The sequence below is a fragment of the Rhinatrema bivittatum genome, chromosome 6, assembly GCF_901001135.1.
Source record: "Rhinatrema bivittatum chromosome 6, aRhiBiv1.1, whole genome shotgun sequence".
In the NCBI taxonomy this organism is placed as follows: domain Eukaryota; kingdom Metazoa; phylum Chordata; class Amphibia; order Gymnophiona; family Rhinatrematidae; genus Rhinatrema; species Rhinatrema bivittatum.
The window spans coordinates 46,008,706-46,036,274 of record NC_042620.1 but is presented as its reverse complement, the minus strand read 5'-3'; the positions used below and the strand labels follow the sequence as shown (position 1 = coordinate 46,036,274).

The 27,569-nt window shown below is 42.9% G+C and overlaps 1 long non-coding RNA gene across 1 annotated transcript; it reads right to left on the bottom strand.

The window, feature by feature from the left end:
* Positions 1-1,264: 1,264 nt before the first annotated feature.
* On the bottom strand, positions 1,265-27,231 carry LOC115093196. The gene is made up of 3 exons (XR_003857211.1): positions 27,160-27,231; positions 17,346-17,430; positions 1,265-1,984 (listed from the first exon to the last, which is right to left on the bottom strand). It is a non-coding gene; the product is annotated as an uncharacterized LOC115093196 (long non-coding RNA).
* Positions 27,232-27,569: the final 338 nt, after the last annotated feature.

Genomic DNA, 27,569 nt, shown 5'->3' with positions numbered 1-27,569 from the left:
CCCCTTACCTTTGTTGCACGATTTATGCCTGCTAAAAGCAGATGTAAATCTGCGCGCGCCAGCGGGCTGCTGGCACGCCATCACCTGACCCGGAGGCTTGTCCGGAGGCCTCGACCACGCCCCCGGGCCGGTGCCATGCCCCCGGGCCCGCCCCCGCAATGCCGCGTCACGCCCCGAAACGCCGCATCATTTAGGACACGCCCCCGACACGCCCCTTTTACAAAGCCCCAGGACTTACGCACGTCCCGGGGCTCTGCGCGCGCCGGCGGCCTATGCAAAATAGGCACGCCGGCGCGCAGGGCATTTAAAATCCGGCCCTGCACTTTTACATATGTACTGCCCCACACGCCAACTACGCTTTTCTCAAAGGGGCTTCCTGGATGTGCCTTCAGTGCGCCAAGCAAGATTATGCTGCACCAAGGACTGTGCCTTTTCTGTGGCAGCTCCAATTTTGAGGAACGCACTGCCTGAGGCCCTACATTTAGTTGATAGTCTAAAATCTTTCAAATCCTTGCTGAAAATATGGCTATTTAAGCAAGCATATAGCTTGATCTGAGAATCGTCTAATCAAACTATTGGTTTACATTAGCTGTAACTGAGCTGGTCTCATGAATGTGTTTTTTATGTGATATGTTTTTGCATATTATTTTATGTATTTTATGATTGTACTACCTGTACATTGCCTAGTCTTCTTGCTTTAGGTGGTTTATAAATACAAATAAAGATAAAGATAAAGATGATTCATATTTGATGATTAGGTGGTAAACATGAGATATCTCCCTACAAGGGCACATAGAAACATAGTGTGGCCCCTAGCCAAACATTGTCATCATTACTGATGATTTTGTGAGCTAGTATAAGTACCTTATATTGTATGTGATATTAAACCAGGAGACAGTGAAAGGCAGATAAAACAGGTGTATTATGGTCACTTTTTTTGATCCTAAGTATACAAGCTGCTGAAATCTGAAGCATTTTGCGGGATCTCAGGGTACCTGCTGGTAGATCCAGGAATAAAGAAATGCAATAATTACTCCTAGTGGAATTCTGTGCACAAAAATGTAAAATTCTGCATATTTTATATTGGTCAAAATAATTAATTTTAAATGAAATGCAGAAAAGTTTTATTCAAAGATGCAGTTTTCAATATTTTGAGCAGATTTCCCCTAAATGAATATTGTAAGAATGCCCCTTCTGACCCTTTCCTTATTACCCTGGCCAGACCCCTTTCACTGACTTCACAGGCCACAACTCCTTTGATCTCCAGTCTCTCCACAATCTCTCCCATTCCCCTCCACATTCAACCCCTTCCACTCTATCTCAACCCCAACCTTCCACTCCCAGTGTTTGACCCTTCTCTCATTCAGCCACTCACAAAGGCTCCCCCCTCTCTTTTGTGCACATACACAAATACACTCTTCCTCTGTCCCACTCACGCATACACATACACACACACATGCTCCCTTTCTCTCTACTATGCATACACACACTCACACAAGCTGCTTCTCTCTCTTTCCCACATACACACCCTCCCTCTCAGTACACATATTCACTCACCCTCTTACAGACTATCTCTCTCTCTTACATACAGATACATACAGACCCCTGCACATAGGCTCTCCCTCTCTCGTACACATACAAACATGCACCAGACCTCATACACAACCTATCCCTCTCTCTCACATACAGATTCCTAATCTCCCACTCACATACACACTCTCTCACACAGGCTTCCTCTCTGTCTGGCACACACAGTCATCCTACGTGCAGAGTACAACAATACTCTCTCTCACACAGGCTTTTTTGCCTTTCTTGCTTCTCCTGTCTTCTTTGGCTGTAAGAGGGATGGGTTCCACTCGTGGCCTGGCAGTCTCACTCTTCTGTCATGAGCAGAATGGGCTTCGCTTGTAGCTCGCAGCCTTCCTGTTCATCAGCCATGAGCGGGATGGGTTCCACTCATGAATCGCAGGCCTTTCTACAAATTCTGAGTAAAAAATAAAAATTCTGTGAAGCATAGGAATTCTGCACAAATTCTGCATTTTGCAATATTTGCAAATATGAGAATTTGTAAATTCTACAAAAGTTATCGTGTTCAAGTAGTGTTTTTAAATGCTTCAACATACAAAGTTTATAATAATTGGATATGATCATTGCCCAAATATTAATAATCAGGGTGAGTTTGCTGTCCAGGGTTATCCCAAGATCACATGCTGAGCTTTAGATAGCAATGGTATTGGAGCCAAATCTGAAAATTAGGACTGGTTCAGTGGTCAATTTTCTTATAAGGTGGATTAATTGTATTTTATCAATTTTTAATGTAAGTCTATTGTGAAATAGCCATTTTTGGATAACTGTGATATAGATTGTTAAGTGCTTTAGGGTATGTGCTATAGAGTGAGTAATCAGAATGAGAAATTGTACTTCATCTGCATAAATACAGAAATTGAGATCAAGACCAGCAAGAAGTTTATATAGAGGTCAAGGGTATATGTTGAAGAGGGTTGCAGACCCATGGGGTACCCCAGTTTTTATGGGTCTATGTGATGAATATTGTCATTTTATATCTTAATGATCTAATGTCTAGGAAAGAATTTATCTATTTGAGTACCAAATAACTCTGACATCTAGTCTTGTTAATAAGATATTGTGGTCAATTGTGTTGAATGCTGCTGAGAGGTCAAGCAAGTACAAGAATGTAATTCTATCCATTTTTGAAACGTCACCAGTTGACATCAAAGATGGATAATAGTAATAATAGTTCTTTCTGAAACCAAATTGATTCTGGTAGAGCAAGCTATTTCTTCAAGATAATCAGTCAGTTGGTGAAGTACTACCTTTTCCATGAATTTAGCTGGGAAGGGTAATGAGAAAATCAGTCTGTAGCTACCTAATACATTTTCATCGATCTTCTGGTTCTTCAGGATTGTCTAATGGAGGCTCTTTTTAAAGAAGGTGATAAAAGACCATTCTGAAGGGACAACTTAATTAGTTTATTTATAACAGGCAATGGATGGCTTTCCAAGCAGTGGTTGGAAATGGATCTAATGGACAATTGGCTGGATTCATTTTCACAATGATTTCTTGGATTTCAAGGTTTGAGGTCAGTATGAAGTAATTCCAAGTTGTGCTGAGTGTAGTCTGATAACTGAGTTGTGTCTCTTGTACGGGGGGGGGGGGGGGGGGGAACTTGTTAGTCAACTTTTCATTTTTGTCATTAGAGAAGTCTGAAATTTCATTGCATTTAGATGGTGACAAACAATTGTTCTTGTCATTTAAAGTTTGGCATATAGTTTTGTGAGGTATTTCACTGTTGAGTAAAGAGGTTTTGGATTAAATCTGATATCATGACATTTACTTGAGTAATATTTCCTTTTAGCTTGATTAATCAGAGGTCTGTATTTTCCTAACTGTACCTTAAATAGGCATAGATTTTGGGGTGCTGGTTCTTTTCTCCACTTTTGTTCTTAAGTGCGTAAAATTTGCTTCAATCTCCTGAACTCATCAGTTTACCAGAGAACATCTATTCTTTTGTAGTTTGTTGTTTTGCATATTAAAACAGCATAAACTATGAATGCAATTTTAAAACCCTAAGGGGCCTTTGCAGATCTGCAATCTAATTTTCAAACAAAAACTCCCAGTGGTCCCCCTGACATGTTGTAAGAATTTAATGTGACTTTGGTTGTAAAACACATGCAAAACCCACACATATTGCTGGATGACAATTGCATTTGTGTTCATGGAATTCGTGGATCAAATAAAATTACCCTGTCAGAATATTCATGTTCCCTCCCCACCCCGCAAATAATCCCTGAAAATTTGGTGTGGATCAGAGGCCACAGAAAGGGAAAGTTATTCGTAGGGGACAGACACAGCCTGACAGGATGATGGCATAAGCCTCTAGAGATGTGAATCATGTGATCGATCGTCTTAACGATCGATTTCGGCTGGGATGGGGAGGGAATCGGATCGTCGCAGTTTGGGTTTTTTAAATATCGTGTAAATCGAAAACCGGCACACTAAAACATCCCTAAAACCCACCCCGACCCTTTAAAATAAATCCCCCACCCTCCCGAACCCCCCCAAAATGCCTTAAATTACCTGGGGTCCAGTGGGGGGGAGGGGAAGGGGGAGGGGAAGGGGGAGGGCGGGAAAACCGGCACACTAAAACAACCCTAAAACCCACCTGACCCTTTAAAATAAATCCCCCACCCTCCCGAACCCCCCCAAAATGCCTTAAATTACCTGGGGTCCAGAGGAAGGGTCCGGGTGTGATCTTTTACTCTCGGACCTCCGTGTGTTGTAGAAATGGCGCTGGCGCTACCTTTGACCTGTCATATGACTGGTCAAAGGTAGCGCCGGTGCCATTTTGGTTTTTTGTCCCCCGACGTCAGGAGCGTAGGAGATCGCTCCCGGACCCCTGCTAGACCCCCAGGGACTTTTGGCCAGCTTGGGGGGGCCTCCTGACCCCCACAAGACTTGCCAAAAGTCCAGCAGGGGTCCGGAACGATCTCCTACCGCGAATCGTTTTTCCGTACGGAAAAACGATTCGACTGCAGGAGGTCATGCCGGACCCCCAGGGACTTTTGGCCAGCTTGGGGGGGCCTTCTGACCCCCACAAGACTTGCCAAAAGTCCAGCGGGGGTCCGGAACGACCTCCTGCAGTCGAATCGTGTTGCTGTACGGCCGGCGCCATTTTGTGCAAAGGTCAAAGGTAGCGCCGGCGCCATTTCTACAACGCACGGAGGTCCAAGAGTAAAAGATCACACCGGGACCCTTCCTCTGGACCCCAGATAATTTAAGGCATTTTGGGGGGGTTCGGGAGGGTGGGGGATTTATTTTAAAGGGTCGGGGTGGGTTTTAGGGTTGTTTTAGTGTGCCGGTTTTCCCGCCCTCCCCCTTCCCCCGATTTACGATTTTTTGACGATAAATCGGGGGAATTGTTATTGTATCGCGGCTCTAACAATTTTTGATGATTTAAAATATATCGGACGATATTTTAAATCGTCAAAAAACGATTCACATCCCTATAAGCCTCACTCTCTTCAGAAAGTAGGCTAACAAATGATTCAGGAAGACTCTAGTGCAGGGGTGGGCAATTCCGGTCCTCGAGGGCTGCAAACCGGTTGGGTTTTCAGGATATCCCTAATGAATATGCATGAAAAAGATTTACATATGACTGAGGCAGAGTGCATGCAAATCTCTTTCATGCATATTCATTAGGGATATCCTGAAAACCCGACCGGTTTGCGGCCCTCGAGGACTGGAATTGCCCATCCCTGCTCTAGTGAGATGAAACTTTAAACTTTTTTATTTTTTTAAATTTTGGCGACTTCAGATTTTTTTCCCATGTATTCATTTTTCTGTGTAGCCTGAGAATTTCTAGATTTCAGGAAGAAGGTGCGATGTAACTGGCTGACTATTTGCTTTCAAGAAAAGGATGTGCAGTCTCTCTCTCTTTCTAAACATCTAAATTAAGTCTTTTTATTTCAAATCACTTTAGCGTATTATCTGCACAAATAACTTTCATGCACACAGTTGTCCTAATATTTCATTTTGTCATCAAATTTAATACAACTTTTGTTTTAATTTACTCTCTGTTATGACCCTCGAGAGATATGATTGGGCTTTATTTTTCATTAAATGACAAGAGCTATTGCTGAAAACTGATAATTTACAATTGTACCACAAGTAAGAAATGAAAAATGCCCCTTGTGGTGCTATGCTGTGTGCTCTGATTACTAGTATAGAAAGAAATAAAATAAGTCATGCATTCAGGAGATCCCGTTGCTTTATCAGGTGATGATACACCTGTCCTACTGATAAATAGAACTCTATAGCACTGTTAATAAAAGCCTGCAGTTATTTCCGAATGAAATATGGTAAGATAAGATCAGGAAGACATTGTACATGATGGTTATGCCAAGATAAGAAAGAACTTGAAGCAGTGACAATGAGAAAGTTATATCATACACCTGAATTAGTTGTACTGGAGAATAGAAATCTTGTTTGTCAAAACTGTCCTGCTTAGTTGTAAAAGGAATGAATTTGAGGAAGCATGACTTGGGGGTCAATGCAATAATGTGTGGATTAAAACTGCGCCTGAAAATCAGCACACATTTTATAAAGCACAGGTATAATAAATGTTTTAACTCCTGATCAGGCATGGTAATAGTGTGGTTAATGCAGTGAGAGTTAAAAAGAAAAGTGCACTGACAGGAAAATGTGCACACAAAGTGGAAATGAAATGTGCGCTCAGTATGGGCTGAATGCAAATATTAAACTCAGGGGAGTGGGGGAGTCTCTCATCCATGATTTATATGCACACAAAATTCATATTTTGTGTGCAAAAAAGACATTTATGCACACACAAAATGATTTATGGGCACAAAAGTGCTTTAAGCACAGAAAGTATATATTTGTGTGCATAAACCTAGGAAAGTATTTATTTGTGTACGCAAAGCATATTTTCTGTGCATTAATCTCATTATAGGTCTTGGTGCTAGAACTGTAGCTTCTGCCCATAGATTGACTCCTCTAAGCAGAAGTAAAATTTCCAGTGCTAAGAAAACCTGATTTAAGAACATAAGAAATTGCCATGCTGGATCAGACCAAGGGTCCATCAAGCCCAGCATCCTGTTTCCAAAGAGGCCAAACCAGGTCACAAGAACCTGGCAAGTACCAAACACCAAGAAGCCAGTACCCCTCTCTCTTTTGGGGATAATAGTTAATGCATTCATTTGCATGGCATTTCCAAGCAAGGGTGCTAAGCAGGATGCAAAACTCCTTGCTGCAGTGAGAGTAACATTTATGCTCGAAAATGTGCGTACAACTGAGAGTAAAATTATGCGCTCTACATTGGCCTGTTTATGAGCTTTAGCATGTCAATGACTGGATCTTTCTTATTTGAGTCAGAAGTGAATTTTGGTAGTTATAAGGACCTATTCCAATTTTAACTTTTTGACACACTACCAACCTTGATGCAGCAGCCTGTTGACCTAAGCAACAAGGGACTGAGTATTTCATCATCAAACTCGGTAAGAAGTTGGTTCATAAACCTGATTTAGGGATTGGTGGTAAGTGAGTTTCATATTGATGAAGAGGTGACTAATGGGGTGCTGCAAAAATCAGTGGTATGCCTGGTCATTTTCAAAGTCTCTGTAGGTAACATTGAGGAAGTACTAGAAGGGATAGTGCGACATTTTGTAGATGACATGAAAATCTAACATGCTGGTGTCCTAGATAAAACAAATGATGATTTAAAACATTTGACGATTAGACAAGGTTTTAGTGACTGTTAATTTTCTAAAAATGCAAAATCAAGCATTTAAGGTTCAGATATTCAAGGGCAGTTGGGTCAGCAAAAACGGAGTCATTGTTGAGTTTTTGGACCCTTGAGCTGGCTTAAGAGCAGATGGATCCACCGAGGTGAGGCCCTCTAATGGTACTCTTAGCCGGGAGGCAGAGAAGGACCAGGAGACCAGACTGGAGCTTCACCTACCAGCCCTTGTTCCCTGCAGGTTGAGCCCTTGGGTGCCAATGCCAGCAGGACTTAGGCGAAGGTCTCCAGGCAGGGAGAGTCCAGGAGACGGTCCAAGTTGAGGCTGGTGGAGATCCGGAAGAACATAGATGGTCCAGGAGTCGAGGCGGGCAGCTGCGGTGCAACACGGTAAACCAGGCAAGAAGTCAGGGCAGGCGGAAGACAAGCAGGAACCAGAGAACATGCCAGAGGTCAGGACGGGCAGAAGTCAGGAACATCAGGACACCAAGCCAAGGTCAGAGCCAAGGAGACAACCGAAGACAGGAACTGGAAGAGGAGCGGAACCACAGGAGCAGGAGCACAGGAGCTGGAACAAGCAGGAACACAGGAATGGAAGCAGGAATGCCAAGGAACAAGTAACTAGCTACTATCATGAGCTGACCTGTTGCCAAGGCAAGGAAGAGAAGCAGGAAGTGAGTTTTTATAGCCCTAGCCGTGATGACTCGTTGGGGGCCGGGCCGAGGTTTCCCGCCGCACTCCCTTTAAATGCAGAGCTAGGCCGTGTGCGCGCGCCTTGGGAGGAAGAATCCAGGAGGGAGTTGGTGGCGTCTCCCTCATGGGGAGAACACTGCAGCAAAGGCCCAATGCAGCCTGCCTGGCAGGACCTTGGAAGCAGACGGAGGCCGCATCTGCTGGGTGAGTAGGGGCGGCCGGAGTTCACAACAGTCATCTCTAATGACATGAAGGTAGTCAGTCAGTGTGACAAAGTAATGGAAAATATTAACAGGGTGCCTAAAGAGAGGTATAATTAGTAGAAAGAGAGTGGTAATATCATTGTATAGATATTAGATACTGGTGAAATTTATTTATTGCATTGATTTAAAAAAATGTAAATTCTGCTCAATGCAACTAAGACTGTTGTTCTAAGCAGATCACAACTAAAAACATAAAAAAATATATATGCAATTTAAATATAATAAATCATAGAGCATTGTGCCCATTTCTGAAACTCACATATATGAAAGAGCATAGAAAAGACAGAGGTGATTTAAAAGGAAGGTCACCAAAATGATGCACTAAATGTACTAAGTACATTTTCAGGAGGGTGCTTATCTGGAAAATTACTCTTTCTTTTTTTTTTTAAAGCACAAAACAACTCTAGTTTCAGACAAGGAACCTGCATTGTGTTTAAATATTGGGTTGTTATAATGCTAAATGTACATGTGTAACTTTACCTGTTTCCGAATGATGGCATAAGTTAATCGCATTTAAGTGTGGGCAAGTGTGCACCTAGCCATGGAATGGCTCATGGCTACATTTATGCAGGTATTTTAAAAACTAGGGAAGCGCTTTTGGTTGAAACAAATGCAAAAAATGCAAGTAATGAGGCCATTTTTGGTTTGTTCCAAATTAATTGAACTGAAAATAGCCTTCTATGAAAATACCTGAAATTTTTCAGGTATTTGGGCCTTCCATGGCCCTGGAAACCCCTGGAGCCTGGATCTCTTCAGACCTCTCCAATCCCCATACTGGGCCCAAAAAAACGAATCCAACCAAACCAGTCTAGGGCCAGCCTGCAGCTCAGAGCCAGGGAAATCCCACCCTGGACCCCACTCACTCCTACTCACATCTCGGTCCTTTAAAAATGGCAATATCTGCCTAGAGGATGATGCCAAAGAGACATCACTTCAGTGCCTTCCATTTATTCTGGATAAGGACAACTGTGGCAGGTGGTCACAATAAGGGCCAGATTTTTAAAGGAGCGTGCGCGGGGTACATTTGTGCGCGCTACCCGGTGCGCACAAATGTGCACCCGATTTTATAACATGCGCGCGCTACTGCGCGCATGTTATAAAATCCAGGGTCATTGTGCGCAAGGGGGTGCACACTTGTGCACCTTGCGCGTGCCGAGTCCAAGGGGAGCCCCGATTGCTTTCCCTGTTCCCTCCAAGGCCATACCGAAATCGGAGCAGCCTTCGAGGGAAAAGTTTTTTGGATCTCCCCCCTCACCTTTCCCTCTCTTCCCCTTTCTAACCCACCTCCCCGGCCTTTACCTAAATCCCCCCCCCCCCCACCTTATTTGACGAGTGTGCCTAAAGCTGCTGCTGTGCCGGAGGACTCGGGCCCGCCCCGGGACATACGCGCTCCCGGGGCTTGCATGCACAGGGGTAGGTTTTTGGGGGGTCACACGCGTATAGTACGCGCGTAACCCTTTGAAAATCTACCCCTAAGTGCCTAGCAGCTGGGAATAATCCTCATTAGAGACAGGATAACTGGTCAGACTGGATGGACAAGATGGTGGGTTTGGTCATTTTTAATTATTTGACAATATTACTGTGTTCATGGAAAGGGTGATGGGGGGCATGGAATGGGCTCCCAAGGCAAGTGCTACAGACAGAAATGATAAACCAAATTTCAGACAGCATGTTAGATGCAATGAGGATTCCTAGATCCTAAGATTGGAAGGGATGAGAAGCTAAGCATCAGGAAGGAAAGTGGGCACACCATGAGGCTGCTCCCATGCGATATCTCTGTCTTTCTTTGTATCTAAGTGGAAGACTTACAGAAGAAGAGACAGCACATGTGCCCCACAAGTAGATGTGGTTGGAGCAGGCCTGTGCTAAGCTTAAGCAGGCCATAGGTAAGTACACTAATATCACATCCATAGAGTTCTCACATTTCTTTCTCTATGTGCACTTTTGGGCTATAGACACTATTTGTGTGTCCTACTTCTGCAGAAGGCTGTCTCTCAAGGTATCCCTCCAGGCACTGGTATAGTACTGATAACTAATCACAAGCTAGGCAGTAAGGGGGACTGATGCAAATACAGGAATGTGTGTTTATTCTCCGTTGTAATTATGCATTGCTGAACCTATAGGCACTATGCAATCTTTTTGTTTACTGTAGCTCTGTTATTCTAATGAAAATTGTGTATCCTTTCCAACATGTTTTCTAGAAGGGCTCACAACTAAGATCTTTAATAATCACCGCAGCTACTAAGTGGTGGGAGGTAGCCGCCAACAATTTCCTCCTACCATAGCATTCAAGAATTGGGCTTGAGCTCATGCTCAGTGCAGGGTACCCCCCAGTTCTAGCTTACCTTCCCCTTACAGCAAGGCTTTCTCCGTGTCAACCCTACACTTTTGTCAAATATGCTCATAGTGAGTTTCATACTGCCAAGGGACAACCTTGGCACACAGCCCTTCGTGTACACGTCCCTAACAGAAACCTAAGGTCAGCAAACAAAGCACTCCTAACTATTCCATCAGTCAAAACAGCACGACTAACACAAGTAAGAGAAAGGGCGCTATCCTTGGCAGGACCCATACTATGGAACTCCATGCCCTTGGAGTTAAGATTACAAAGAGACAGCAAAACCTTTAGAAAATGTTTAAAAACCTGGCTCTTTAAACAAGCTTTTCAGAAAGAGAAGGGTGAATAGAAACCAGGGTTGAGCAAAGCACGAACAATAAAACACCCACATACACTGCTGTATGCACTAAATGTGTAGTTTTTAATAGAGAGCTTATCACTAAAGGATAAGTTACAGTTATAAAGATAGTTTTGTACTCAAAATCTGAGATAGAGAGACCTGGACATGATTCATCACATTTACCAATTAACATTGATTACAAACTATCAGGCTGATACAGTAAAGTGCGGCCGCGGTTACCCTGCTTCTAACCCGCTTTCTACTCATAATTTGGCCACGTCCAACCTGTGATTCACTATCCCTTTTAACCCACCCTTACTGCCTCTTTAAATCAACTGGTATCCCTTTCCGCCCGCGGCATGTATATGAGATGTAAACGATCGGATTAGCTATTCCCTCCCATACAGTAACGCGCGCCCCGATTATCGCTTTTTAAACCTGAAGTTTTGCCGCGCGTTTAACCTGCTAATTTTCCGCCTACCCCTACCCCTGCGTTAGTGTGGAGCGTCAGACAAGCCGAGACAAAATTTCACGGGCCACGGAGCAACCCCAGCCAGCCCCGCTTCACTGCCTGACCCCCTCACTCCCCGGACAAGACCAAAGTGAATCGGGCAAACTTTCCGCCAGCCCCCGCTCACCTGCCCTGGCCACGTCCATCTCCCGTGCTGACAGCTCCGGAGTAGCCCCAGTCCTCTCTCCCCTCCTCCCGGGGTCAGCTGGCGCACGCCATGACCTCGGACGTCCAGCCAGGTGCTCAGGTTACGGTGTGCGACGTCCGAGGTCACGGCGTGCACTCATTACCTTTTAGAGAATAGGGAGCCATGGGGAGCGCCCGGTCTCGCCGCCAGCTTTATAGCGCCTATATAGTAAAATGGATTGCGCTTCATGGACGCGCGTTGGACGCGGCTTGCATTTGCATGCCATTTAAATACAGTATCGAGCGGTATGTGACCCAGAGTGTGCGTGCGGCAAATGCGGGTGCGCCCGGCACTAACGCACCTCTTTCTACCGCACCTTACTGTGTTGGCCCGTATGTTATCGAACCTTATGGCACCTGTTTAAACTGACAAATTCTAGTATCATTACTTTTATGTGCCTTACTGTAAACCGTTGTGACGGTCCCCACCGAACGACGGCATAGAAAAGATTTAAAATAAAAATAAATAAAATAAACCTCATATCTCTTTCTTTTAACAGATATCACCAGGTCCTCTGAGGAGGAGGAAGAGGGTTAGATGTGCATAGCTCCAGCTTCTCAGAGGGGCATGAGGTTACTGAGGCCTCTGCTACACTGCTGGTCCCACAGGCTGCCTGCCTCCTTCATCCCTGCTGCCAGCTGCACCCTTGCCACTAGCCCTGGAGTCAGAACCAGCTCCTCCATCACCTTTCTCAGGACTGCTGGAGGCTGAAACCTCCCCTACTTCTTCTTCTACTACTTCCTTCAGCCTTATCCCCCTTCTTGTACCTCCCTCTAGTTTTGCCCTGGGAGCTGAGGATGAAGGTCCCAAGGTGCTCATTATTTTGGAGGAAGAAGCCGTAAGTTTATTTAGATTTTTTTTTTTTAATCACACTTTTTTTTTTAAGCACTTCAAAGCAAATTATCCCCAGAGGGCTTACAATCAAAGCTTTTACCTGAGGCAATGGAGGGTAAAGTGACTTGCCCAAGGTCACAAGGAGCTACAGTGGGACTTGAGCCCTGGTCTCCTGGTTCATAGCCCGGCGCTGCTCCAAGCACTAGGCTACTCCTCCAGAGCTGGCCATAGCTTTTGAGCCTGGATCTTTTGGAGGAGCTCCCGCTTCTCTGACAGAAGCCAGGTGTGTGGTCACAGCTCTGAAGTGACTGCATCAGAACATGGCGGCCATCTCAAGGGGCTAATGGCAGAGATGGGGCCATGTCCGGTCCTTGAGAGCCACAAACAGGACAGAGTTTCATGCTATCCATAATGAATATGAATAAGATAGATTTGCATGCACTGCCTCCATTCAGGTAGATTTTTAAAGCATTGCTTGCGCAAAAACGGCCCCATACACGTTGTTTTTGAGACTAAATGACAGGGAAAAGAAACTCATGAAATTTTGTGGGTTTTTTCTATTGTTTTTTGTGCTCACTGTTTGCAAATAGTATGCACAGGTACTCCCAATAAACATCCAAACTTGAAGGTTATTGGAGACCCCCTGTACCATCCCCCTTGACACCCTTGCAGGCAGCCATTTCCTGAGAAAAAGTAGTATTTTTTAAAAATAAAACCCCAGTCACAGGCTTCATCCCACCCCCAGCCCCTTCCCTTTTTAGAAAATAGCCCCTCCCTGAGAGCAGGCCTTCCCCATGACCCACCCAAGCCCACCCTCCTGTTCCCTCCCCCCCCCCCCCCCAAACTCACAAAATCATGCCTGGTGGTCTAGTGGGGGCCTAGGAGCAACCTTTCTGCTTCTAGACCCGGCGGCCATCTTTTTGAAAAACGGCACTGGCTGCCCTTTCACCCTACCATGTGATGGGTGTGCTGTTTGTAAATACAAGCTAATTTTAAAATGAGTGCTTGAGAGGACATACGCTGGAATTTTAAATCGTGCACGTATTTACGCATGTAAAATTTAAAATACACCTTGCGCGCTTATGTGTGCTCCTAATTTTAAGCCGTTACTCGAGCAAACGTACTTCATGTATATTCCTTGAGAAATTATTGACTTTAACGCACGCAGGTAAACGGATTTTAAACCATGCTTGCGTGAGGGAGAATCCCAGTTTTATCAATTAGTCCACCAGTTTGCCCAGTCTATCTTGATGTGATCTAGAACTCTCTGGTTCTTCATCCTGCACGCCCCCCCCCCCCCAAGTTGACCCAGATCCCTCGCTCTGTCATATAAGCCCTAAAATGTGATTTCTGCAGTCTTGCTCCTCATCAGAAAGAGAAGTAACTTTACTTGGTTAAGCAGCTGCTGCGCACTGCGGCATCTGGTTTTAAAATGTGGAGTAACAAGTGTAACTGCTGGCCCCACCCCGGAATGTCCATGCCCCGCCCCCAACCCTACCCCTTTTGTGCCACCCTTTTTGTTATTCATGCACGCATATATATATGCAGGTAACTTCCAGCTTTTAAAATACATATCGCTCATGTGTGGCCCACATACTCGTGTATATGAGCTTTTAAGCATGAGCAAGCTTTTAAAATTCAGACCATAGTGCACACTATTTACAAATAATATGCAATATTTTCTGAAAGCAAAAGAAAAACAAAAACAAAAACCCAACATGAAACTAATAAAAAAAAAAACAACATGAGAAACTGAATGACAATTTTTGCTATGTATACCCCTAATGTATGAAAACCCCAACAATATTTGTGCTGCACAAATTTTTACTAGAGAGGCAATCTGGATTTCATAGCACTGCAAGTAATAAAGACCACACTTCCCCATAATACATTGCTAATGTCGCACAATCAGAGTGGCTCTGTGTCTAACAGTTAACTGATGCTGTAGAGCACATGTAGGAGGCAGGAACAGATTACACCTGCCACCAAATCTATATCTAAGTACAGGGAATTATATCTGCCCAAAAATAACCCCTCCCCTTAAAATACATTATTTTCAGCAAATATGAATGCATTAAAACAATAAGCTATAATTATTGCAAACAAACTCTAACAGGACTACTTCCCTACACCTTGATCAAAGTTCCAGTCACAAATTTGACAGGCACATGAGCCTGAATCCTTAATTCTAGTTGCCTAAGCTTGTCTGACTTGTGCAGACAGGTGACCCACATAACATTCACCCCATTTCTGTAAATAAAAGCACACAAAAAAGTGAACCTTTTGACATTGCACTTTTCTCTTCTGCAGCATCATTTTCTGGAGGCTATGACTGAAGCCTCTCAAAAAGAGGTTGCTGGCAGGTCTTGGCTAAATTATGCAGGATACAGCAGGCCATAAATATGTCACAGGTTTTGGTAGACTCATACAAGACAGCCCCACCTGTTCAGTCTAGACACTTGAAACAGCCCTTGAGGATGCCAAACGTTCTTTCTGTTATAGCCCTGGACTGCTTAAGGGCTGGGTTGTTGCACTACTCTGCTGAACTCTGGGGACTGAAGTGGGAACCATATGTCAGTTTCTCAGGGGTTAATCTCCCCTCACCTGAGGGGAGATGGCAGAAAGGATTAGTATTAGGGAGGCAAAGGTGCAGTGTAATATGGCAGGCCCATTGCTGCTACTTCAATGAGCGTCCTTCTGTCAATCTGAAAAATTTTTTATGGGTGTATATTTATTTATTTATTTATTTTTAACTTTTATATACTGACATTCCTGTATAAAATACAAATCACACCGGTTTACAATAAAAACATAACTTCGCCTGTGAGCGTTACATAGAACAATCAACAAATTATACTAAAAAGCATACATTGCCTTTGTCAGAAATGTAAAACAATTATAAAGTAGAAAATTGTTAGCAAGGGAATAAAGATAACAAGGGGAATATTTAAAACTAGGGGTTGCACGAAGGGGTGCACAAAGGGGAGTGCCCCTTTGTCGCGCGATGCACGGTGCGCGGCGCCTGCTGGCTTGGCACTTATAATGGATCAGTTCTGTGAGCGATGACATCGGGGGAGGGGCGGGTCCCTCAGACCTTTTATTCTTTTCAAATTCATCATCTCATCCCAGTTTCAACGCTGTTCTTTTCTTTTTTTTCAATTTTTTTTTGTCTTTTTTACCTCAGATGTGAACAGGTGATTTCCAGATAGTGGCCAGCTATAGAGAGAACACAGTAATTCTTAGGCGGAGAGTAGTTGTCAGAGCTGCTTACTTACCTTCAAGCCACCTCATTGTTTTTGCCACTTTCCAAATGGTCATGGATGCCTGACTGTGACAAAATATAGGAATCATGGAACGAGGCCGTGAACCTTGATACAATATCAGTGATGGAACCTGATGCATTGCAGATGTTAGACCTGTATTTTGAATCCAGAATGTTATTAAACATCTGTTCTCAGCTGTGTACTAGTGTTGTATAGAAACTGTGTATTTGTCAGTGTTATTCTGCTTAAAGGTTTTTTTTTTTTTTTTTTTTTTAAGGGGCTGCTTCCTCTGCACTCTGTACAAGAAGCAGGAAGTTTTCTGACTCCATCTTTTTGTACAAACTATTAAAGGTGTTCCATGTGCTGTACAGCTTCTGCTTCTCTTACTTGCATTTCTGCTAACTCTCTGCTATCAGCAGATCACCTGCATATTCAGGCAGTGAAAGGTCTTATGGTTACAGCAGCTAGCCTCCCTCCCTGAAGGTGGCTTGTGTGTGTAATCAACTGCCTCCCCAAACTGAGCAACATCATAAATATTTTCTTTTTATAGTCTGTCTTTTATGACTGGTTAGCTATTTCAAGCAGATTACATTCAAGCTCTGTAAGTATTTCCCTGTCCCCAGGTGTCTTACAACCTAAGAGGATCATTCACTAACCTGTGCTATTTTTCCCTGAGGGAAAAATACTGCAGGAGTCACAAAACTCCTAGGTTGTAGCTAATTTCTAGTCAAATAACACGGCTTGCAAACTTTTTGGCAAGCTGCTTTATCTGATTAGCATAGTTTAGGGCAATATTGAGCTCATTTAAATACGTGCCATGCCAGGGCTCAGATTCCACAAGATATTTCAAGTATCTCATGATATCCCCATATTAGGCCATTTACCACACACAAAAAAAAGCCTAATGTGGCTTAGTGAATGAGGCCTTAAGTTTGTATCTGAGACAATGGAGGGTGAAGTAACTTGCCTAAGATCACATGGAGCGGCGGTGGGATTTGAAGCCTGGCTTGCAGCCTGTTGCTCTAACCACTAGGCTATTCCTCCATTTCTGTCATTGTTTTCTGTTAGTTCTTCAGGAAAAGAAATATATTGATGCATTATCCTGAGAATAGCACTCAGAAACTTGAGTACTACAGAGTAAAGTGGATAACTGGCTTATTCCTGCTGTGACCCCCAGAGTAGTCCAGAAGCTTCTGGTAGTGAAAAAACCCAAGGCTGTGGTAACTTTCAGGTGCACTGGCAGGGGCACGGCCTGATCTTCATTTCTGTATTTCTATGTGTCTCTGTGAGGAAGGCCACAGATCACCCCTCTCCCCTCGTGGGGCCTAACCCAGGTCACTCTTAAAAGAGCTGTTCATGTCAATGAGCTAAGCAAACCTGGTCCTGAACCAAAGATGGATGTCGCAGCAGTGCATGGAACAAAGAACTGTTATTGTTCCACAAACAGGACACTCTAAAGTTTAAACTATCTCTGGACATGAACTTGTTGAGGCTGCAGTGGCCTTCACAGACATCGTATCCAGTTAAGCAGGACATTCTGTGTCTTCCATCATGTGAACCTGCTGCTAAGGAGCAAATCAGCTTTTAATTACCCACCAGTGCTATACCCATGGAGTGTGGCATATCCAATCAGTGCTTACCTTTGGGAGACAGTGGCCATTCACATCTGAACCTGGAGCCTTGACAGTCTAGAGGAGAAAGGGATTAGGAAGAAGAAGAGGGAACCTAAAAAAAAAAAGAAGGCAAGGGTTTTTACCTGCTGAACTTTTATTTATACCTCTGCCTGTGCTGAATGCCACACTGACATCCTCCATGTGGTCCCTGCCTATCTACACGTGTTGCAAGCCTGACCAGCCCCTAAATGCTAGCTTGAAAAGACTCATCTGCCAGTCTTTCCTTGCAGAAAGCCTTCTGCCTTCCCAGGATTGATAAGAAACATTTCTCATCTATATGGACATTGTGGACTTGATTCCAGCTAAGCCATGGAGGTACTCAACTCCCTTCAGGTGTTGCCAGCCCCAGAGAGGACAGACCTTGCACCAGACAGCCAGAATGCTACTGAGAGATTGGCAGACACTGCACATTCCTTCCTAGATGCATACATAAGGCCCAGGCTAGTTTATTATTTCTATGCAGACTGATTGGTAGCTGTTGCCTAACAAGTCTAAGCCATGTTTCATGTTACTGTCCTTAAATTATTTTATCAGATTTTTATATTCCACTTTTTAGCACTTCAAAGCAGATTACATTCAGGCACTGCAGGTATTTCCCTGTCCCCAGAGGGCTCACAATCTAAGTTTGTACCTGAGGCAATGGAGGGTAAAGTGCCCAAGCTTACAAGGAGTGGCAGTGGGATTTGAGCCCTAGCCTTCCTGGTTTGTAGCCTGCTGCTCTAGCCAATGGCTACTTCTCTACATAGGAGAAACCAAAAAAGGTCTTCCTAGTGAATTTGGATTGCTTTATTGGCTGGGATATAAACAGTCTCAGCTAAATATGTGTGGATATGATTTAGCTGCTGGCACAAGTATATTATGGTCACCTTATCAAATCTGAAACTGTGCAGCACTTTCTCTTCCAGTAAGTTAAAAACTGGGTCCTGGGCCTATATATCCTCTCCATGAATTACCTTCTTCTTTGCTGCTTCTCCCTCCGCCAATGCAGATTCTGCAGAATCTACACATTAACAGTGCTCACAGCACTATTACCCACAAATTATTCACCCAGAACTACTACCAGCTCACCCAGAACAATCACCCAAACAGGAGGCACATACAGATTCACAAACAGAAAAGACAGACAAGGCTGACAAACACCCAAAAAATGAAGCAAAGTGCAGCAATGAAAGTCCTTCAATCTACGCGCTTCACTCCTTATTTGATATGTGTAGGATTCCTACTAATCTTTTGAAAATGTGCTCCTGGAAAGTGCAAAAAATGAGATTCCCTGGAGTTTCCTTTTGAAAATACGGCTGGTGTGCACAACATGTTATACCTTTTTAGCAAAGTCTATCGGTGCAAACTACCCATGGACCTTTCGCCAAGGCTGACAGTTTGAAAATGACTCCAAAGTTGGTGTTTAATGCTAACAACATTAGTATTCCTATAAGGGTGTTAATTTCACTCGTGCGAGGGTTGACAATCCCATTTCCACCTATGGTAGAAGAAGCAAGTGAACATTTTTCTGGAATCCTGCTCTTCCTTCTTTGATCTTACAAAAGAAGATATAGGTTTTAATGCTTTCAAGCTTTATGAAAGTCTTGCAAGCATGATAAAATAATTTTAAATGGCTGGGCTGCCCTCTGCTATATCAGCATCAATTATCCTAGTTTCCAGAACATTTTGACAAAGATGAATTATTTTTCATGGCATGCATACAATTCCATATCTAGTCATACTAGGATTCACATTGCTGACATTTGTCTGTAACTAAGGAAGTGCAATTCAATTCTCAATTCAATGCCATACTCAGTGATTTTGGAAGCATGTTGTCAAATGTTTTTTTATTATATTTGCAAAAGAATGAGATGTCTTTAGTCAACATGGAACTCATTCAAAACTGTTTGCAAACCAGTTCAACTGCATTGCCTAGAAAATTAAATGAGGATTGTATTGCTTATAGTACTATTCAATGCTTTTCTCATAAGAAGATCCAGTGAAACACATAAACATTTCAAAAAGACATAGCTGCATTGGATAAAGCACAGAGAAGGGTGTTCAAAATAATAAATGGTTAGGGCTGTTCAGCTTGGAGAAGGACGGCTGAGGGGGAATATGATAGAGGTCTATACAATCATGAGTGGAATGGAACAGATAAATGTAAATCAGCTATTTACTTTTTCAAAAAATACAAATGCTAGGATCTATTCCATGAAGTTAATAAGTAGCACATTCAAAACAAATCAGAGAAAATACTTTTTCACTCAACACACAATTAAGCTATGAAATTCATTACCAAAGGATATGGTTAAGGCAGTTAGCATACCTGGATTTAAAAAAGGTTTGGAAAAGTTCCTGGAGAAGTCCATAAACTGTTATTAACCAAGTAGATTTAGGGGTCACTTTTAAATGCTTTGCTTCTGCTAAAAGGCCCATATACACAGGTATCCAGGCCAATGAGTATTTTAAAAGCCAGAAATTATTACACACATATATATATGTATGCGCAAGTAAAATAAAAAAGAGGTAGACCTAGGGCATGTCGGGGCGTTCTGGGGCAGGCCCAACAGTTATGCATGTAAATCCATATTTTTAATTCGGCGGCTGCAGTGCATGGTGGCGGCTTATTAGCCTTGTAGATTTACTGCTGCTCCAGATGAGGTATAAGCCTGCAGAATTGCTGTTTAGGCCTAGCACACCAGGGTGAGTGGTCCAGGGTAATGGGGGGAGTGCAGGCTGGATGATCTTGAGGTAGACTGGGCAAACTGGTGTAGTGATTGGTCTTTAATATCATGAGAGGTCTTGAACAAGTAGATGTGAATCGGTTATTTACACTTTTGGATAATAGAAGGACTAGGGGGCATTCCATGAAGTTAGCAAGTAGCACATTTAAGACTAATCAGAGCAAATTCTTTTTCACTCAACGCACAATTAAGCTCTGGAATTTGTTGCCAGAGGATGTGGTTAGTGCAGTTAGTGTAGCTGGGTTCAAAAAAGGTTTGGATAGGTTTTTGGAGGAGATCCATTAACGGCTATTAATCAAGTTTACTTAGGGAATAGCCACTGCTATTAATTGCATCAGTAGCATGGGATCTTCTTGGTGTTTGGGTGATTGCCAGGTTCTTGTGGCCTGGTTTGGCCTCTGTTGGAAACAGGATGCTGGGCTTGATGGACCCTTGGTCTGACCCAGCATGGCAATTTCTTATGTTCTTAAGACCACATATGCCTGCTAGGTCCCTACTCCTGTACAGTTGAAAAGAGGGAGCTGTTGTGTTGGCTCGGTCTGTGGCTAAACGTAAGGGGCTGCTGCTGTGTCAGGCTAGGTCATGCAGCTGAAGAGAGAAAGCTGCTGTGTTAACCCACTCTGTGTGCTGATTAGAGAGGGTTGCTATATCTGGTCCATGTGGTAGTAAAGATGAAGCTGCCGTGTCAGCTCAGTCAAAGAGAGGACACTTCTGCTGCCTGCAACCTGCACATTCCGGGAAGAGAGAGAAAAAGTATGTGTGTGTGAGCAATAGCATGCATGAGAGCTTGTGTGTGTGTGTGTGAGCAATAGCATAAGTGAGAACTTGTGTTTGTGAGTATGTGTGAGCAATAGCATTTGTGAGAGCTTGTTTGTATATTTATTTATTTAAAAACTTTTCTATACCATCGTTAAGTTAGGTGCCATCACAATGGTTTACAATAAGGCACAAATATTAATGTTGGAAAAAAATCTTGATTTCTATCCACTAAACAGGTGCCAACATAGTTTGTTATAATTACTCATTGGTGGGTATGATACATCATGTCCATTCTTATCAGTGACAGATTTAAAATAGATAACGTATAGTATCTTATTCTTTGGTGGTGAGCGAAAATATATAAAAATAAAATACATACCCATATAGATTAGGGTAGTGTGCGTGGGTGTTCTGCAGATCGCCTCCCATTTTCCTTGTGTTCTACTCTCCTTTCTCTTTGTTGTACGCTTGTTTAAATAACCATGTTTTTAAATGTTTTCTGAAGGTTTTGATGTCTCTTTGTAAGCGGATCTCGACAGGCATGGTGTTCCATAGTTTAGGTCCTGCTAAGGAAAGTGCTCTTTCCCTTACTTGGGTTACTCTTGCTGTTTTAATTGAGGGAATGGTTAGTAAAGCTTTATTTGCTGATCTCAGGTTTCTGTGAAGGACGTGTATGCGAAGGGCTGTGTTCAGCCATTCAGCTTTTTCATTATGTATTAATTTATGTATGGTGCATAGGGTTTTGTATTGTATTCTTTGCTCGATGGGTAACCAGGGTAGTTCAGCTAGGGTTTCAGTGATATGGTCTCTTTTACTTTTACCAGTCAGAATTCTTGAGTGATGAGTGATGCCTCATGAGCCCAAGGAAGAGGCTGCTGCTGCCTGCATTTTCCAGGGAGAGAGACAGTGCATACTGTATGAAAACATATTGGGGGTGGGGGTGGGGAGGGTGGAGACAGAGAGTACATGTGAGAGAGCTTGTGCTGTGAGCATATCTATGTATGCGTGAGAGAGAGAGAGTACATGTGTGTGAGAGATGCTTTGTGGGTTCAAGGAGGAGGCTGCTGCTGTCACCTGCATGTTACAGGGAGAGAGAGAGACAGCATGTGTGTGGGGGGGGTGTGTATGTAAAATACAGAGAGCATGTAAGAGCTTATGTAAGAGAGCATGTGAGAAAGCTTGCATGAGAGCATGTCTGTGGGTAAGAAATGATATGCAAGCCCAAGGAGAAGGCTGAAGCTGTCTCTACGTTCTGGGAAGAGGGAGAGGGAAAGAGAGAGCATCAGGCATGTGTGTGTGAGAGATAAGGGGACATGCGAGAACATATGGAAGAGAGAGAGAGAGCATGTGTGGGGTGTGAGAGAGTGAGCATGTGTGAGTAGATGAGTGTATGTGTGTTAGAGAGTGTATATGAGTTAGGAGAAAATTTGCGCTCGCCCCCCCCCCATTTAATCCATGAGAATTTCAACATGACTGAAAATCAAAAGTTTCCAAGTATGGAGAGCTGGAAATTTTCTTAATGTTTTAATTATTTCATGTTATTTGATGTTTTTTCTATTTTGAAACATTTTATTGGTGCATGCTATAAATCTTTTAAGATAAATATAGAAAATGTTTTATTGTTTTAATTGGATATTTTTTTGCCAGCTATTTGAAATATTTTTTCAATTTCTGAGTATGGTTTTACTATCATGATGTTTTAGATTTCTTGATTTTAAAGTTTGATGTTTTCTGTGGAATGTGATGTTTCTGTTTTTCCATTGTTGTACTGCATACAGGGTCTGGTTTCTTGTGGTTTCCAGTTCAGTTTTATCTGCACATTTCTGTTTATACTAGTGTAATATTTGCAGTGTTGCCTTTTCAGAGGTAGGGTTGTTACTGATTTGAGTTCTGGCAGTTAGTGCCATTTTGGAATGGGAGGTTTGCTATTCTGTTTTTTCAGAGGATTCATTATCAATTAATTTTCTGCATCAAAGACAGCACAATATAATCTAAAGGCTGTATGCTCTCTATGCTGTGTCTGGGCCCTCAGCCAGCTGTTGGGAACACCTTAAGAAGAGATCAGTGAAGAATGTAGATGATAGATGCACTCATAAAGTTTTCATAACACTAGGAAAAATGAGCAATGCCCCCATAATACACATACATGCACACAATTAATGGAATGCATGCATCTATTCAGATTATGATCCATCATTTTCATATTCTTTCAAGTTGGTTCATGAGTGCATCACTCATCACTGTTGGTTCTGTTGATACATTGTTAGATTGTTCATTACTATTATCCTGGGGATGCTAAAAAAGAAGGAACAGAGGGACGAGCGAGAGAGAGAGAGGAGGCCAATTCAGGGGCAAATGTATGCAAAGAAGGGGAGGATCAGGTGATCAGGTTCCTGCTCCCCCCCACCCCCCAGACCTCAAGTGTCCATTTCTGGTCTGTGGAATTATGGCAACTCTGTTGAAGGAAAGGAAGGACTTATGGGTCTATAAATTACCTAGCAACGCTCCTTTTCTTCAGGTGCAGTGGAATTTTCCAAATTCACGATTTTTTTCTATAATTTTAGCATAAGTAAGGGTTATTTGTAATATTAAAGTTTTGATTTGGCATTAAATATATATATATATATAAAGAACAGTATTAAAGCAACAGCACAGCTGGGCTTATGAGGTAAGGAGGAGGCATTGTGTGTTAATCTGGAAAGAGAGTATAGAACATCTATTTATATTGGTGTAATATACAGACCTCTATCACAGACAGAAGAGATGGATAGAGATTTAATGCAGGATATTAACAACATTGATGTGAAAAGGAAGGTGCTGCTGCTAAGGGATTTTAATAGAGATGTAAATCGGAACCGGAATTGGTTCTGATTCCGGTTCCGATTCACATCATGTTTTTTTTCGTCCGGCCCGATCGTGGTTTTTTTATCAGTTGCGCCCAAGCCAATAAACAAAAAACCCACCCTGACCCTTTAAAAATAATCCCTTAGCTTCCCCCACCCTCCCGACCCCTCCCCCCAAAACTTTTTACAGGTACCTGGTGGTCCAGTGGGAGTCCCGGGAGCGATGTCCCACTCTCGGGCCGTCGGCTGCCACTAATAAAAATGGCGCCAATGGCCTTTGACCTTACCATGTGACAGGGTATCCGTGCCATTGGCCGGCCCCTGTCACATAGTAGGAGCACTGGATGGCCCGCGCCATCTTTAAAACATTTTTGTAAGCGAAGGGATGTTGGGAAACATTTGTCTTTTTGCTGATTATACCAAAATCTGTAACAGGGTGAACAGCCAGGAGGAAGTGGAATAATGAGGAGGGATCTAATGAAGCTCAAGGAATGATCTAAGATTTATTTATTTATTTATTTTTGGTTTTTATATACCGGAAGTTCCTGTATAATATACATATCACTCCGGTTCACAGATAACAGAGATAACTATCGCCGGGATGGCGGTTTACATGGAACATATCGAACAGTTAATCTATTATAAAGTAGAATACAAACTAAGATCTACTAAGAACACATAAATAAGGCAAATAAACATTACAAAATTGCTGTGGGATGGGAGGGTTGTTATTCTTCCTGCTCTTAGCTCTCTGGGAAAGCTTGTAGGAAGAGCCAAGTCTTGAGTTTCACTTTGAACGTGGAATGGCACGGCTCAAGGCGGAGGTCTGGTGGTAGTGAGTTCCAGAGCGAAGGGCCCGCTGTGGATAGTGCGCGTTTCCTCAGGGAGGATTTTGCTGGTTGGGTGATCATTCTGTTCTGATATGCCCTTCTGGTTGGCTTTTTAGAAGTGTGTAGTTGGAGCTGGAAGGTTAAGTTGAGTGGAGAGATGCTATGTAGGGCCTTATGAATCATCATGCTGGTTTTGAACTGTATCCTGTATTTAATGGGGAGCCAGTGGAGATGCTGGAGGATCGGGGTGATATGGTCCCTTTTTTTGGCGTTGGTGAGAATTCTTGCTGTGGCATTCAAGACCATCTGGAGGGGTTTGGTGGTGCAGGCGGGAAGGCCCAGCAGGAGTGATCTGGCAGTTAAAATTTATTACTAAAAAAATGTACAGTATTGCATTTAGATTAAAAAACCCAAGGGAAAGGTACAGTATTGGAGGTGAAATTCTTCTAATAACAAAGGAAGAGCAGCATCTGGGGGTAATTGTATCTGATGATCTTAAGATGGCCAAACAGATGGATAAAGCAACAGTAAAAGCCAGAAAGATGCTTGGATGCCTAGGGAGAGGGATGGTCAGCAGAAAACGTGAGGTGATATTACCCAGTATAGGTCCCTGGTGAGACCTCACTTGGAATGCTGTGAACAATCCTGGAGACTGCACCTTCAAAAAATGTATACAGGATGGAGTCAGTCTAGAGGGTGGCTACTTGGTTTTCGTTCTAAAGCATATGGGATAGATTTAAAGATCTAAACATGTATTCCCTAGAGGAAAGGTGGGATAAGGGAGATATGATAGAGAAATTTAAATATCTCAAAGGCTTCCATGCACAGGAGGTAGGCCTTTTTCAATGGAAAGAGGCTCTAGAACAAGGGGCCATGAGATGAGGTTGAAAGGGGGTAGAATCAGGCGTAATCTCAGAAAATATTTCTTTACAGATAGGATGGTGAACGTGTGGAAAGTTTCCCAGTGGAAGTGCTGGAGACAAAAACAGTATCTGATTCAAGAAAGCATGGGATAAATACAGGGGATCTCTAAGGAAGTGATGGGAATTATAATGCTAAATTAATTGGATGGATGGGCAGACTGGATGGGCCATAAAGTCTTTTTCTACTGACATGTTACTATGTTTCTAATATCTGTCTCTTTAATTTTAGTGACAGGGTGTGTGGGGTCAGTATTTGAAAGAACATCAAGAATTTCTCTTGATTAATTCTTTTTCTCATACACTAAAATCTTCAAATTCTTCCTCAGAAGATCCCTCAGCAAAAATCACTGCATTATAACAGAAATTGGAGTTCCCTCAAAATGTTTTAAGGGAAAGCAGTCAAACATTACCTTATCTATATGTTCTGGTTTGGGTTTGTGCATCATACCGCATTGATCAATTGCTTTGCTTGTGTCAGTAATTCCATCTTCTGTGCCTCGATGTTGTAGATTGTAGATGAGCCAACATTGATTTCCTGCATCAACCTGTCTCAGTTTTCTCCTTTCTCCAGGTGATTATTCTATTTATTTGTATTTATTTTCTTTTAATTTCTTTTGATTTATATTCTGCCTTTCAGCCACTTCAATGCAGATTGCATTCAGATACTGTAGGCATTTTCCTGTTCTCGGAAGGCTCTATACAGATAGTTTAACTCAGTATTTGCTTCACTTCTTCATCTCCAAGCCTTATTAAAAATTAAAACAGGTAAAAGAATCTTACCGTGAATAAACTGGAGGAAACAACAACCAAAGCAGTCTGGGTCACAGAAAATAAAGACAGGTAAAAAGAGGCTTCTTCGCAGGGCTAGAGTAGGGCAGGTCAGCTGATGAAGCACATAGGCCGAGCCGAGGTGATTGGACATATGAGTAAAAACTCTGAGGTTTCCCCTCAGAGGTTAACTCTTCAGAGCCAGCTGCAGTGAATATACACCAGAAGCATTGAACATCCGGGCCAACCACCAATTGGTGGTATAACAACAAATAAAGAAACTTTATGTAGAATAAAAGCATGGACACAGCATTAACAAACAGAAACCGACAAAGCTGCTATGGTAGCAGGACTTTGTGAAAGAAGGACAAGAATAAACAAACAGGAAAACACCTGTGAAGACAGGACACTGATTATGTCCAATTTCTGCTTGAGGGTCTATCTATACCACACACTTATTTGTTTCTGGCCTTCGCTTGTTGATGGAGTACTAGTACTAGCCATCGTTGCAGAATAGACAAGATTGGTGCTTTTTTTTTTTTTCTAGGATAAAAAGTGTTGGTACTGAGATGTAATGTGGGGGTTCTCTTTGCCACCCCCTCCCTGAAATTAGCCCCCACAGTGCTCTTCCTTCCCCAAATGTCCTCCCTTCCCCGGTGCTCTCCTTCCACCTCATCTAAGCACCATCAGATGGATTCTCTTCTACTTAAAACCAGCTGTCCCCCCCCCCCCCCCTTGCTCTCCATTCTCCGCAGCTTTTCCTCCCTCTCTCCTCTGCTTTCCCTTCCCCAGTGCTCTTCCTGCACCCCAACGAAGCACCATCAGGTGGTCCTGTTGTGCTTAAAACCAGCTCTCCCTTCCCCAAGTTCTCTCCATACTCCCTCCCTCTCTCCTCTGCTCTCCCTCCTTCCCCAGTGCTTCTCTTCCTTTACCTTTAAGGCAGAAGGCCCTGCTCAGTGCAGTATGGCAGAGCTGTAAAAGGATGCATGAGCGCATGGTCCTGCAGTAAAAGAGAAAAGAAAGCCGTGTGGCTGGATGCCAGTTAGTTGGTTGAATGCCAGATAATCAGGCTTTTACTGTAATAATATTCATGTGGAAATATTCATCGGAGAAAGACTCATTGTATTCATTGTGGAAATAATCAGAGGAAATGAAGCATTTACTTTCTCTGAGTTGACCGAGACAGACTTAGGATGGAAAGGAATACAGTGTGCCCTGTACATAATACTTGCACACGGACACTTTCTTCCTTTTCAGCCTTTCCTCCATATAAATATGCCAGAATCTCTTACTCTGAATATCAACTACTCTAATGGACCTTAATACCACAACCTTTATATGC